This window comes from Amblyomma americanum, chromosome 2, assembly GCF_052857255.1.
Source record: "Amblyomma americanum isolate KBUSLIRL-KWMA chromosome 2, ASM5285725v1, whole genome shotgun sequence".
NCBI classification, from domain to species: domain Eukaryota; kingdom Metazoa; phylum Arthropoda; class Arachnida; order Ixodida; family Ixodidae; genus Amblyomma; species Amblyomma americanum.
In genome coordinates this window covers 213,463,203-213,476,343 of record NC_135498.1, presented here as the reverse complement: position 1 = coordinate 213,476,343, position 13,141 = coordinate 213,463,203, and the positions used below count along the sequence as shown (strand labels likewise).

The 13,141-nt window shown below is 55.4% G+C and overlaps 1 protein-coding gene across 8 annotated transcripts in view; it reads left to right on the top strand.

Annotated features, from left to right (window-relative positions):
* The window catches only part of LOC144119452 (uncharacterized), an 816,664-nt gene that overhangs the window by 522,608 nt on the left and 280,915 nt on the right, over window positions 1–13,141 (top strand). The window lies entirely within an intron of this gene.

The window sequence follows — 13,141 nt, the reverse complement described above, 5'->3', positions numbered from 1 at the left end:
ATGACGAATACCTATTGATTAGTGACTCGTGCGAGAGCACAGCCACCGAGCCCACAGAGCGGCGAAGGTGGTTGCAGCACTTTTATATCGGCGGGCGATGACTGTGGTGATGCGGCTTTCCATTGAGCATCCAGGAATCGAAAACCGGATAGTGTCGCTGTCGGACAGGATGAAGTGTTGATGTCGGGCGGAATCAGGAATAGGATGCCGTTATAGGAGCAGCTGGGTGCTGCAGTCCACACAGTGGCTGGGTAAAGGGCGAGGAGAGGAGCGAAGAGCGCGTTGGCAGCGACAGCATACACCTGCATGACGAATACCTATTGATTAGTGACTCGTGCGAGAGCAAAGCCACCAAGCCCACAGAGCGGCGAAGGTGGTTGCAGCACTTTTATATCGGCGGGTGATGACTGTTGTGATGCGGCTTTCCATTGAGCATTCAGGAATCGAAAACCGGGTAGTGTCGCCGTAGGACAGGATGAAGTGTTGATTTCGGGGGGAAGCAGGAATAGATTGCCGTTATAGTAGCAGCTGGGTGCTGCAGTCGACACAGTGGCTGGGTAAAGGGTGAGGAGAGGAGCGAAGAGCTCGGAGGAAGCGACGGCATACACCTGCATGACGAATACCTATTGATTAGTGACTCGTGCGAGAGCACAGCCACCGAGCCCACAGAGCGGCGAAGGTGGTTGCAGCACTTTTATATCGGCGGGTGATGACTGTTGTGATGTGCCTCTCCATTGAGCATCCAGGAATAGAAAACCGGGTAGTGTCGCTGTAGGACAGGATGAAGTGTTGATGTCGGGTGGAAGCAGGAATAAGATGCCGTTATAGGAGCAGCTGGGTGCTGCAGTCGACACAGTGGCTGGGTAAAGGGCGAGAAGAGGAGCGAAGAGCGCGTTGGCAGCGATAGCATACACCTACATGACGAATACCTATTGATTAGTGACTCGTGCGAGAGCACAGCCACCGAGCCCACAGAGCGGCGAAGGTGGTTGCAGCACTTTTATATGGGCGTGTGATGGCTGTGGTGAGGTGGCTTTCCATTGAGCATCCAGGAATCGAACACCGGGTAGTGTCGCTGTCGACCAGGTTGAAGTATTGATGTCGGGCGGAAGCAGGAATAGGATGCCGTTATAGGAGCAGCTGGGTGCTGCAGTCGACACAGTGGCGGGGTAAAGGGCGAGGATAGCAGCGAAGAGCGCGTTGGCAGAGACAGCATACACCTTCATGACGAATACCTATTGATTAGTGACTCGTGCGAGAGCACAGCCACCGAGCCCACAGAGCGGCGAAGGTGCTTGCAGCACTTTTATATCGGCGGGTGATGACTGTTGTGATGCGGCTTTCCATTGAGCATTCAGGAATCGAAAACCGGGTAGTGTCGCCGTAGGACAGGATGAAGTGTTGATTTCGGGGGGAAGCAGGAATAGATTGCCGTTATAGTAGCAGCTGGGTGCTGCAGTCGACACAGTGGCTGGGTAAAGGGTGAGGAGAGGAGCGAAGAGCTCGGAGGAAGCGACGGCATACACCTGCATGACGAATACCTATTGATTAGTGACTCGTGCGAGAGCACAGCCACCGAGCCCACAGAGCGGCGAAGGTGGTTGCAGCACTTTTATATCGGCGGGCGATGACTGTGGTGATGCGGCTTTCCATTGAGCATCCAGGAATCGAACACCGGGTAGTGTCGCTGTCGGACAGGATGAAGTGTGGATGTCGGCCGGAAGCAGGAATAGGGTGCCGTTATCGGAGCAGCAGGGTGCTGCAGTCGACACAGTGGCGGGGTAAAGCGCGAGGAGAGCAGCGAAGAGCGCGTTGGCAGCGACGGCATACACCTGCATGACGAATACCTATTGATTAGTGACTCGCGCGAGAGCACAGCCACCAAGCTCACAGAGCGACGAAGGTGATTGCAGCACTTTTATATCGGCGCGTGGTGACTGTTGTGATGCGGCTTTCCATTGAGCATTTAGTAATCGAAAACCGGGTAATGTCGCTGTCGGACAGGATGAAGTGTGGATGTCGGCCGGAAGCAGGAATAGGGTGCCGTTATCGGAGCAGCAGGGTGCTGCAGTCGACACAGTGGCGGGGTAAAGCGCGAGGAGAGCAGCGAAGAGCGCGTTGGCAGCGACGGCATACACCTGCATGACGAATACCTATTGATTAGTGACTCGCGCGAGAGCACAGCCACCAAGCTCACAGAGCGACGAAGGTGATTGCAGCACTTTTATATCGGCGCGTGGTGACTGTTGTGATGCGGCTTTCCATTGAGCATTTAGTAATCGAAAACCGGGTAATGTCGCTGTCGGACAGGATGAAGTGTGGATGTCGGCCGGAAGCAGGAATAGGGTGCCGTTATCGGAGCAGCAGGGTGCTGCAGTCGACACAGTGGCGGGGTAAAGCGCGAGGAGAGCAGCGAAGAGCGCGTTGGCAGCGACGGCATACACCTGCATGACGAATACCTATTGATTAGTGACTCGCGCGAGAGCACAGCCACCAAGCTCACAGAGCGACGAAGGTGATTGCAGCACTTTTATATCGGCGCGTGGTGACTGTTGTGATGCGGCTTTCCATTGAGCATTTAGTAATCGAAAACCGGGTAATGTCGCTGTCGGACAGGATGAAGTGTGGATGTCGGCCGGAAGCAGGAATAGGGTGCCGTTATCGGAGCAGCAGGGTGCTGCAGTCGACACAGTGGCGGGGTAAAGCGCGAGGAGAGCAGCGAAGAGCGCGTTGGCAGCGACGGCATACACCTGCATGACGAATACCTATTGATTAGTGACTCGCGCGAGAGCACAGCCACCAAGCTCACAGAGCGACGAAGGTGATTGCAGCACTTTTATATCGGCGGGTGATGAATGTGGTTATGCGGCTTTCCATAGATCATCCAGGAATCTAATACCGGGTAGTGTCGCTGTCGGACAGGATGAAGAGTTGGTGTCGGGCGGAAGCAGAAATAGGATGCCGTTATCACAGCAGCTGGGTGCTCCAGTCGACACAGTGGCTGGGGAAAGGGCGAGGAGAGGAGCGAAGAGCTCGGAGGAAGCGACGGCGAATACCTGCGTGGCGAATACCTATTGATTAGTGACTCGTGTGAGAGCACAGCCACCGAGCCCACAATGCGGCGAAGGTGGTTGTAGCACTTTTATATCGGCGGGTGATGACTGTGGTGATACGCGTTTCCATTGAGCATCCAGGAATCGAAAACCGTATAGTATCGCTGTCTGACAGGATGAAGTGTGGATGTCGGGCGGAAGCAGGAATAGGATGCCGTTATCGGAGCAGCAGGGTGCTGCAGTCGACACAGGGGCGGGGTAAAGGGCGAGGAGAGCCGCAAAGAGCGCGTTGGCTGTGACGGCATATACCTGCATGACGAATACCTATTGATTAGTGACTCGTGCGAGAGCACAGCCACCGAGCCCACAATGCGGCGAAGGTGGTTGTAGCACTTTTATATCGGCGGGTGATGACTGTGGTGATACGCGTTTCCATTGAGCATCCAGGAATCGAAAACCGTATAGTATCGCTGTCTGACAGGATGAAGTGTGGATGTCGGGCGGAAGCAGGAATAGGATGCCGTTATCGGAGCAGCAGGGTGCTGCAGTCGACACAGTGGCGGGGTAAAGCGCGAGGAGAGCAGCGAAGAGCGCGTTGGCAGCGACGGCATACACCTGCATGACGAATACCAATTGATTAGTAACTCGTGCGAGAGCACAGCCACCAAGCTCACAGAGCGACGAAGGTGATTGCAGCACTTTTATATCGGCGCGTGGTGACTGTTGTGATGCGGCTTTCCATTGAGCATTTAGTAATCGAAAACCGGGTAGTGTCGCTGTCGGACAGGATGAAGTGTGGATGTCGGGCGGAAGCAGGAATAGGATGCCGTTATCGGAGCAGCAGGGTGCTGCAGTCGACACAGGGGCGGGGTAAAGCGCGAGGAGAGCAGCGAAGAGCGCGTTGGCAGCGACGGCATACACCTGCATGACGAATACCAATTGATTAGTAACTCGTGCGAGAGCACAGCCACCAAGCTCACAGAGCGACGAAGGTGATTGCAGCACTTTTATATCGGCGCGTGGTGACTGTTGTGATGCGGCTTTCCATTGAGCATTTAGTAATCGAAAACCGGGTAGTGTCGCTGTCGGACAGGATGAAGTGTGGATGTCGGGCGGAAGCAGGAATAGGATGCCGTTATCGGAGCAGCAGGGTGCTGCAGTCGACACAGTGGCGGGGTAAAGCGCGAGGAGAGCAGCGAAGAGCGCGTTGGCAGCGACGGCATACACCTGCATGACGAATACCAATTGATTAGTAACTCGTGCGAGAGCACAGGCACCGAGCTCACAGAGCGACGAAGGTGATTGCAGCACTTTTATATCGGCGCGTGGTGACTGTTGTGATGCGGCTTTCCATTGAGCATTTAGTAATCGAAAACCGGGTAGTGTCGCTGTCGGACAGGATGAAGTGTGGATGTCGGGCGGAAGCAGGAATAGGATGCCGTTATCGGAGCAGCAGGGTGCTGCAGTCGACACAGTGGCGGGGTAAAGCGCGAGGAGAGCAGCGAAGAGCGCGTTGGCAGCGACGGCATACACCTGCATGGCGAATACCAATTGATTAGTAACTCGTGCGAGAGCACAGGCACCGAGCTCACAGAGCGACGAAGGTGATTGCAGCACTTTTATATCGGCGCGTGGTGACTGTTGTGATGCGGCTTTCCATTGAGCATTTAGTAATCGAAAACCGGGTAGTGTCGCTGTCGGACAGGATGAAGTGTGGATGTCGGGCGGAAGCAGGAATAGGATGCCGTTATCGGAGCAGCAGGGTGCTGCAGTCGACACAGTGGCGGGGTAAAGCGCGAGGAGAGCAGCGAAGAGCGCGTTGGCAGTGACGGCATACACCTGCATGACGAATACCAATTGATTAGTAACTCGTGCGAGAGCACAGGCACCGAGCTCACAGAGCGACGAAGGTGATTGCAGCACTTTTATATCGGCGCGTGGTGACTGTTGTGATGCGGCTTTCCATTGAGCATTTAGTAATCGAAAACCGGGTAGTGTCGCTGTCGGACAGGATGAAGTGTGGATGTCGGGCGGAAGCAGGAATAGGATGCCGTTATCGGAGCAGCAGGGTGCTGCAGTCGACACAGTGGCGGGGTAAAGCGCGAGGAGAGCAGCGAAGAGCGCGTTGGCAGCGACGGCATACACCTGCATGACGAATACCAATTGATTAGTAACTCGTGCGAGAGCACAGCCACCAAGCTCACAGAGCGACGAAGGTGATTGCAGCACTTTTATATCGGCGCGTGGTGACTGTTGTGATGCGGCTTTCCATTGAGCATTTAGTAATCGAAAACCGGGTAGTGTCGCTGTCGGACAGGATGAAGTGTGGATGTCGGGCGGAAGCAGGAATAGGATGCCGTTATCGGAGCAGCAGGGTGCTGCAGTCGACACAGTGGCGGGGTAAAGCGCGAGGAGAGCAGCGAAGAGCGCGTTGGCAGCGACGGCATACACCTGCATGACGAATACCAATTGATTAGTAACTCGTGCGAGAGCACAGGCACCGAGCTCACAGAGCGACGAAGGTGATTGCAGCACTTTTATATCGGCGCGTGGTGACTGTTGTGATGCGGCTTTCCATTGAGCATTTAGTAATCGAAAACCGGGTAGTGTCGCTGTCGGACAGGATGAAGTGTGGATGTCGGGCGGAAGCAGGAATAGGATGCCGTTATCGGAGCAGCAGGGTGCTGCAGTCGACACAGTGGCGGGGTAAAGCGCGAGGAGAGCAGCGAAGAGCGCGTTGGCAGCGACGGCATACACCTGCATGGCGAATACCAATTGATTAGTAACTCGTGCGAGAGCACAGGCACCGAGCTCACAGAGCGACGAAGGTGATTGCAGCACTTTTATATCGGCGCGTGGTGACTGTTGTGATGCGGCTTTCCATTGAGCATTTAGTAATCGAAAACCGGGTAGTGTCGCTGTCGGACAGGATGAAGTGTGGATGTCGGGCGGAAGCAGGAATAGGATGCCGTTATCGGAGCAGCAGGGTGCTGCAGTCGACACAGTGGCGGGGTAAAGCGCGAGGAGAGCAGCGAAGAGCGCGTTGGCAGTGACGGCATACACCTGCATGACGAATACCAATTGATTAGTAACTCGTGCGAGAGCACAGGCACCGAGCTCACAGAGCGACGAAGGTGATTGCAGCACTTTTATATCGGCGCGTGGTGACTGTTGTGATGCGGCTTTCCATTGAGCATTTAGTAATCGAAAACCGGGTAGTGTCGCTGTCGGACAGGATGAAGTGTGGATGTCGGGCGGAAGCAGGAATAGGATGCCGTTATCGGAGCAGCAGGGTGCTGCAGTCGACACAGTGGCGGGGTAAAGCGCGAGGAGAGCAGCGAAGAGCGCGTTGGCAGCGACGGCATACACCTGCATGACGAATACCAATTGATTAGTAACTCGTGCGAGAGCACAGCCACCAAGCTCACAGAGCGACGAAGGTGATTGCAGCACTTTTATATCGGCGGGTGATGACTGTGGTGATACGCGTTTCCATTGAGCATCCAGGAATCGAAAACCGTATAGTATCGCTGTCTGACAGGATGAAGTGTGGATGTCGGGCGGAAGCAGGAATAGGATGCCGTTATCGGAGCAGCAGGGTGCTGCAGTCGACACAGGGGCGGGGTAAAGGGCGAGGAGAGCCGCAAAGAGCGCGTTGGCAGTGACGGCATATACCTGCATGACGAATACCTATTGATTAGTGACTCGTGCGAGAGCACAGCCACCGAGCCCACAGAGCGGCGAAGGTGGTTGCAGCACTTTTATATCGGCGGGTGATGACTGTTGTGATGCGGCTTTCCATTGAGGATCCAGGAATCGAAAACCGGGTAGTGTCGCTGTCGGACATAATGAAGTGTGGATGTTGGGTGGAAGCAGGAATAGGATGCCGTTATCGGAGCAGCAGGGTGCTGCAGTCGACACAGGGGCGGGGTAAAGGGCGAGGAGAGCCGCGAAGAGCGCGTTGGCAGTGACGGCATATACCTGCATGACGAATACCTATTGATTAGTGACTCGTGCGAGAGCACAGCCACCGAGCCCACAGAGCGGCGAAGGTGTTTGCAGCACTTTTATATCGGTGCGTGATGACTGTGGTGATGCGGCTTTCCATTGAGGATCCAGGAATCGAAAACTGGGTAGTGTCGCTGTCGGACAGGATGAAGTGTGGATGTCGGGCGGAAGCAGGAATGGGATGCCGTTATCGGAGATGCAGGGTGCTGCAGTCGACACAGGGGCGGGGCAAAGGGCGAGGAGAGCCGCGAAGAGCGCGTTGGCAGTGACGGCATATACCTGCATGACGAATACCTATTGATTAGTGACTCGTGCGAGAGCACAGCCACCGAGCCCACACAGCGGCGAAGGTGTTTGCAGCACTTTTATATCGGCGGGTGACGACTGTGGTGATGCGGCTTTCCATTGAGGATCCAGGAATCGAAAACCGGGTAGTGTCGCTGTCGGACAGGATGAAGTGTGGATGTTGGGTGGAAGCAGGAATGGGATGCCGTTATCGGAGATGCAGGGTGCTGCAGTCGACACAGTGGCGGGGTAAAGAGCGAGGATAGCAGCGAAGAGCGCGTTGGCAGCGACGGCATACACCTGCATGACGAATACCTATTGATTAGTGATTCGTGCGAGAGCACAGCCACCGAGCCCACAGAGCGGCGAAGGTGTTTGCAGCACTTTTATATCGGCGGGTGATTACTGTGGTGATGCGACTTTCCATTGAGGATCCAGGAATCTAAAACCGGGTAGTGTCGCTGTCGGTCATAATCAAGTGTGGATGTTGGGTGGAAGCAGGAATAGGATGCCGTTATCGGAGCAGCAGGGTGCTGCAGTCGACACAAGGGCGGGGTAAAGGGCGAGGAGAGCCGCGAAGAGCGCGTTTGCAGTGAAGGCATATACCTGCATGACGAATACCTATTGATTAGTGACTCGTGCGAGAGCACAGCCACCGAGCCCACAGGGCGGCGAAGGTGGTTGCAGCACTTTTATATCGGCGGGTGATGACTGTGGTGATGCGGCTTTCCATTGAGGATCCAGGAATCGAAAACCGGGTAGTGTCGCTGTCGGACAGGATGAAGTGTGGATGTCGGGCGGAAGCAGGAATAGGATGCCGTTATCGGAGCAGCAGGGTGCTGCAGTCGACACAGTGGCGGGGTAAAGAGCGAGGAGAGCCGCGAAGAGCGCGTTGGCGGCGACGGCATATACCTGCATGACGAATACCTATTGATTAGTGACTCGTGCGAGAGCACAGCCACCGAGCCCACAGAGCGGCGAAGGTGTTTGCAGCACTTTTATATCGGCGGGTGATGACTCTTGTGATGCGGCTTTCCATTGAGGATCCAGGAATCGAAAACCGGGTAGTGTCGCTGTCGGACATAATGAAGTGTGGATGTTGGGTGGAAGCAGGAATGGGATGCCGTTATCGGAGCAGCAGGGTGCTGCAGTCGACACAAGGGCGGGGTAAAGGGCGAGGAGAGCCGCGAAGAGCGCGTTTGCAGTGAAGGCATATACCTGCATGACGAATACCTATTGATTAGTGATTCGTGCGAGAGCACAGCCGCCGAGCCCACAGAGCGGCGAAGGTGTTTGCAGCACTTTTATATCGGCGGGTGATGACTGTGGTGATGCGGCTTTCCATTGAGGATCCAGGAATCGAAAACCGGGTAGTGTCGCTGTCGGACAGGATGAAGTGTGGATGTCGGGCGGAAGCAGGAATAGGATGCCGTTATCGGAGCAGCAGGGTGCTGCAGTCGACACAGTGGCGGGGTAAAGAGCGAGGAGAGCCGCGAAGAGCGCGTTGGCGGCGACGGCATATACCTGCATGACGAATACCTATTGATTAGTGACTCGTGCGAGAGCACAGCCACCGAGCCCACAGAGCGGCGAAGGTGGTTGCAGCACTTTTATATCGGCGGGTGATGAATGTGGTGATGCGGCTTTCCATTGAGCATCCAGAAATCGAAAACCGGGTAGTGTCGCTGTCGGACAGGATGAAGTGTGGATGTCGGGCGGAAGCAGGAATAGGATGCCGTTATCGGAGATGCAGGGTGCTGCAGTCGACACAGGGGCGGGGTAAAGAGCGAGGATAGCAGCGAAGAGCGCGTTGGCAGCGACGGCATATACCTGCATGACGAATACCTATTGATTAGTGACTCGTGCGAGAGCACAGCCACCGAGCCCACAGAGCGGCGAAGGTGTTTGCAGCACTTTTATATCGGCGGGTGATGACTGTGGTGATGCGGCTTTCCATTGAGGATCCAGGAATCGAAAACCGGGTAGTGTCACTGTCGGACAGGATGAAGTGTGGATGTCGGGCGGAAGCAGGAATAGGATGCCGTTATCGGAGATGCAGGGTGCTGCAGTCGACACAGGGGCGGGGTAAAGAGCGAGGATAGCAGCGAAGAGCGCGTTGGCAGCGACGGCATATACCTGCATGACGAATACCTATTGATTAGTGACTCGTGCGAGAGCACAGCCACCGAGCCCACACAGCGGCGAAGGTTTTGCAGCACTTTTATATCGGCGGGTGATGACTGTGGTGATGCGGCTTTCCATTGAGGATCCAGGAATCGAAAACCGGGTAGTGTCGCTGTCGGACATAATGAAGTGTGGATGTTGGGTGGAAGCAGGAATAGGATGCCGTTATCGGAGCAGCAGGGTGCTGCAGTCGACACAGTGGCGGGGTAAAGAGCGAGGAGAGCCGCGAAGAGCGCGTTGGCGGCGACGGCATATACCTGCATGACGAATACCTATTGATTAGTGACTTGTGCGAGAGCACAGCCACCGAGCTCACAGAGCGACGAAGGTGATTGCAGCACTTTTATATCGGCGGGTGATGACTGTGGTGATGCGGCTTTCCATTGAGCATCCAGAAATCGAAAACCGGGTAGTGTCGCTGTCGGACATAATGAAGTGTGGATGTCGGGCGGAAGCAGGAATAGGATGCCGTTATCGGAGCAGCAGGGTGCTGCAGTCGACACAGTGGCGGGGTAAAGCGCGAGGAGAGCAGCGAAGAGCGCGTTGGCAGCGACGGCATACACCTGCATGACGAATACCTATTGATTAGTGACTCGTGCGAGAGCACAGCCACCGAGCCCACAGAGCGACGAAGGTGATTGCAGCACTTTTATATCGGCGGGTGATGACTGGGGATGCGGCTTTCCATTGAGCATCCAGGAATCGAAAACCGGGTAATGTCGCTGTCGGACAGGATGAAGTGTGGATGTCGGGCGGAAGCAGGAATAGGATGCCGTTATCGGAGCAGCAGGGTGCTGCAGTCGACAAAGTGGCGGGGTAAAGGGCGAGGAGAGCAGCGAAGAGCGCGTTGGCAGCGACGGCATACACTTGCATGACGAATACCAATTGATTAGTAACTCGTGCGAGAGCACAGGCACCGAGCTCACAGAGCGACGAAGGTGATTGCAGCACTTTTATATCGGCGCGTGATGACTTGTGATGCGGCTTTCCATTGAGCATCCAGGAATCGAAAACCGGGTAATGTCGCTGTCGGACAGGATGAAGTGTGGATGTCGGGCGGAAGCAGGAATAGGATGCCTTTATCGGAGCAGCAGGGTGCTGCGGTCGACACAGTGGCGGGGTAAAGCGCGAGTAGAGCAGCGAAGAGCGCGTTGGCAGCGACGGCATACACCTGCATGACGAATACCAATTGATTAGTAACTCGTGCGAGAGCACAGCCACCGAGCTCACAGAGCGACGAAGGTGATTGCAGCACTTTTATATCGGCGCGTGGTGACTGTTGTGATGCGGCTTTCCATTGAGCATCCAGGAATCGAAAACCGGGTAATGTCGCTGTCGGACAGGATGAAGTGTGGATGTCGGGCGGAAGCAGGAATAGGATGCCTTTATCGGAGCAGCAGGGTGCTGCGGTCGACACAGTGGCGGGGTAAAGCGCGAGTAGAGCAGCGAAGAGCGCGTTGGCAGCGACGGCATACACCTGCATGACGAATACCAATTGATTAGTAACTCGTGCGAGAGCACAGCCACCGAGCTCACAGAGCGACGAAGGTGATTGCAGCACTTTTATATCGGCGGGTGATGACTTGTGATGCGGCTTTCCATTGAGCATCCAGGAATCGAAAACCGGGTAATGTCGCTGTCGGACAGGATGAAGTGTGGATGTCGGGCGGAAGCAGGAATAGGATGCCTTTATCGGAGCAGCAGGGTGCTGCGGTCGACACAGTGGCGGGGTAAAGCGCGAGTAGAGCAGCGAAGAGCGTGTTGGCAGCGACGGCATACACCTGCATGACGAATACCAATTGATTAGTAACTCGTGCGAGAGCACAGCCACCGAGCTCACAGAGCGACGAAGGTGATTGCAGCACTTTTATATCGGCGGGTGATGACTTGTGATGCGGCTTTCCATTGAGCATCCAGGAATCGAAAACCGGGTAATGTCGCTGTCGGACAGGATGAAGTGTGGATGTCGGGCGGAAGCAGGAATAGGATGCCTTTATCGGAGCAGCAGGGTGCTGCAGTCGACACAGTGGCGGGGTAAAGGGCGAGGAGAGCAGCGAAGAGCGCGTTGGCAGCGACGGCATACACCTGCATGACGAATACCAATTGATTAGTAACTCGTGCGAGAGCACAGCCACCGAGCTCACAGAGCGACGAAGGTGATTGCAGCACATTTATATCGGCGGGTGATGACTTGTGATGCGGCTTTCCATTGAGCATCCAGGAATCGAAAACCGGGTAATGTCGCTGTCGGACAGGATGAAGTGTGGATGTCGGGCGGAAGCAGGAATAGGATGCCTTTATCGGAGCAGCAGGGTGCTGCGGTCGACACAGTGGCGGGGTAAAGCGTGAGTAGAGCAGCGAAGAGCGCGTTGGCAGCGACGGCATACACCTGCATGACGAATACCAATTGATTAGTAACTCGTGCGAGAGCACAGCCACCGAGCTCACAGAGCGACGAAGGTGATTGCAGCACTTTTATATCGGCGGGTGATGACTTGTGATGCGGCTTTCCATTGAGCATCCAGGAATCGAAAACCGGGTAATGTCGCTGTCGGACAGGATGAAGTGTGGATGTCGGGCGGAAGCAGGAATAGGATGCCTTTATCGGAGCAGCAGGGTGCTGCGGTCGACACAGTGGCGGGGTAAAGCGCGAGTAGAGCAGCGAAGAGCGCGTTGGCAGCGACGGCATACACCTGCATGACGAATACCAATTGATTAGTAACTCGTGCGAGAGCACAGCCACCGAGCTCACAGAGCGACGAAGGTGATTGCAGCACTTTTATATCGGCGGGTGATGACTTGTGATGCGGCTTTCCATTGAGCATCCAGGAATCGAAAACCGGGTAATGTCGCTGTCGGACAGGATGAAGTGTGGATGTCGGGCGGAAGCAGGAATAGGATGCCTTTATCGGAGCAGCAGGGTGCTGCAGTCGACACAGTGGCGGGGTAAAGGGCGAGGAGAGCAGCGAAGAGCGCGTTGGCAGCGACGGCATACACCTGCATGACGAATACCAATTGATTAGTAACTCGTGCGAGAGCACAGCCACCGAGCTCACAGAGCGACGAAGGTGATTGCAGCACTTTTATATCGGCGGGTGATGACTGGTGATGCGGCTTTCCATTGAGCATCCAGGAATCGAAAACCGAGTAGTGTCGCTGTCGGACAGGATGAAGTGTGGATGTCGGGCGGAAGCTGGAATAGGATGCCTTTATCGGACCAGCAGGGTGCTGCAGTCGACACAGTGGCGGGGTAAAGGGCGAGGAGAGCAGCGAAGAGCGCGTTGGCAGCGACGGCATACACCTGCATGACGAATACCAATTGATTAGTAACTCGTGCGAGAGCACAGCCACCGAGCTCACAGAGCGACGAAGGTGATTGCAGCACTTTTATATCGGCGGGTGATGACTGGTGATGCGGCTTTCCATTGAGCATCCAGGAATCGAAAACCGGGGAATGTCGCTGTCGGACAGGATGAAGTGTGGATGTCGGGCGGAAGCAGGAATAGGATGCCTTTATCGGAGCAGCAGGGTGCTGCGGTCGACACAGTGGCGGGGTAAAGCGCGAGTAGAGCAGCGAAGAGCGCGTTGGCAGCGACGGCATACACCTGCAT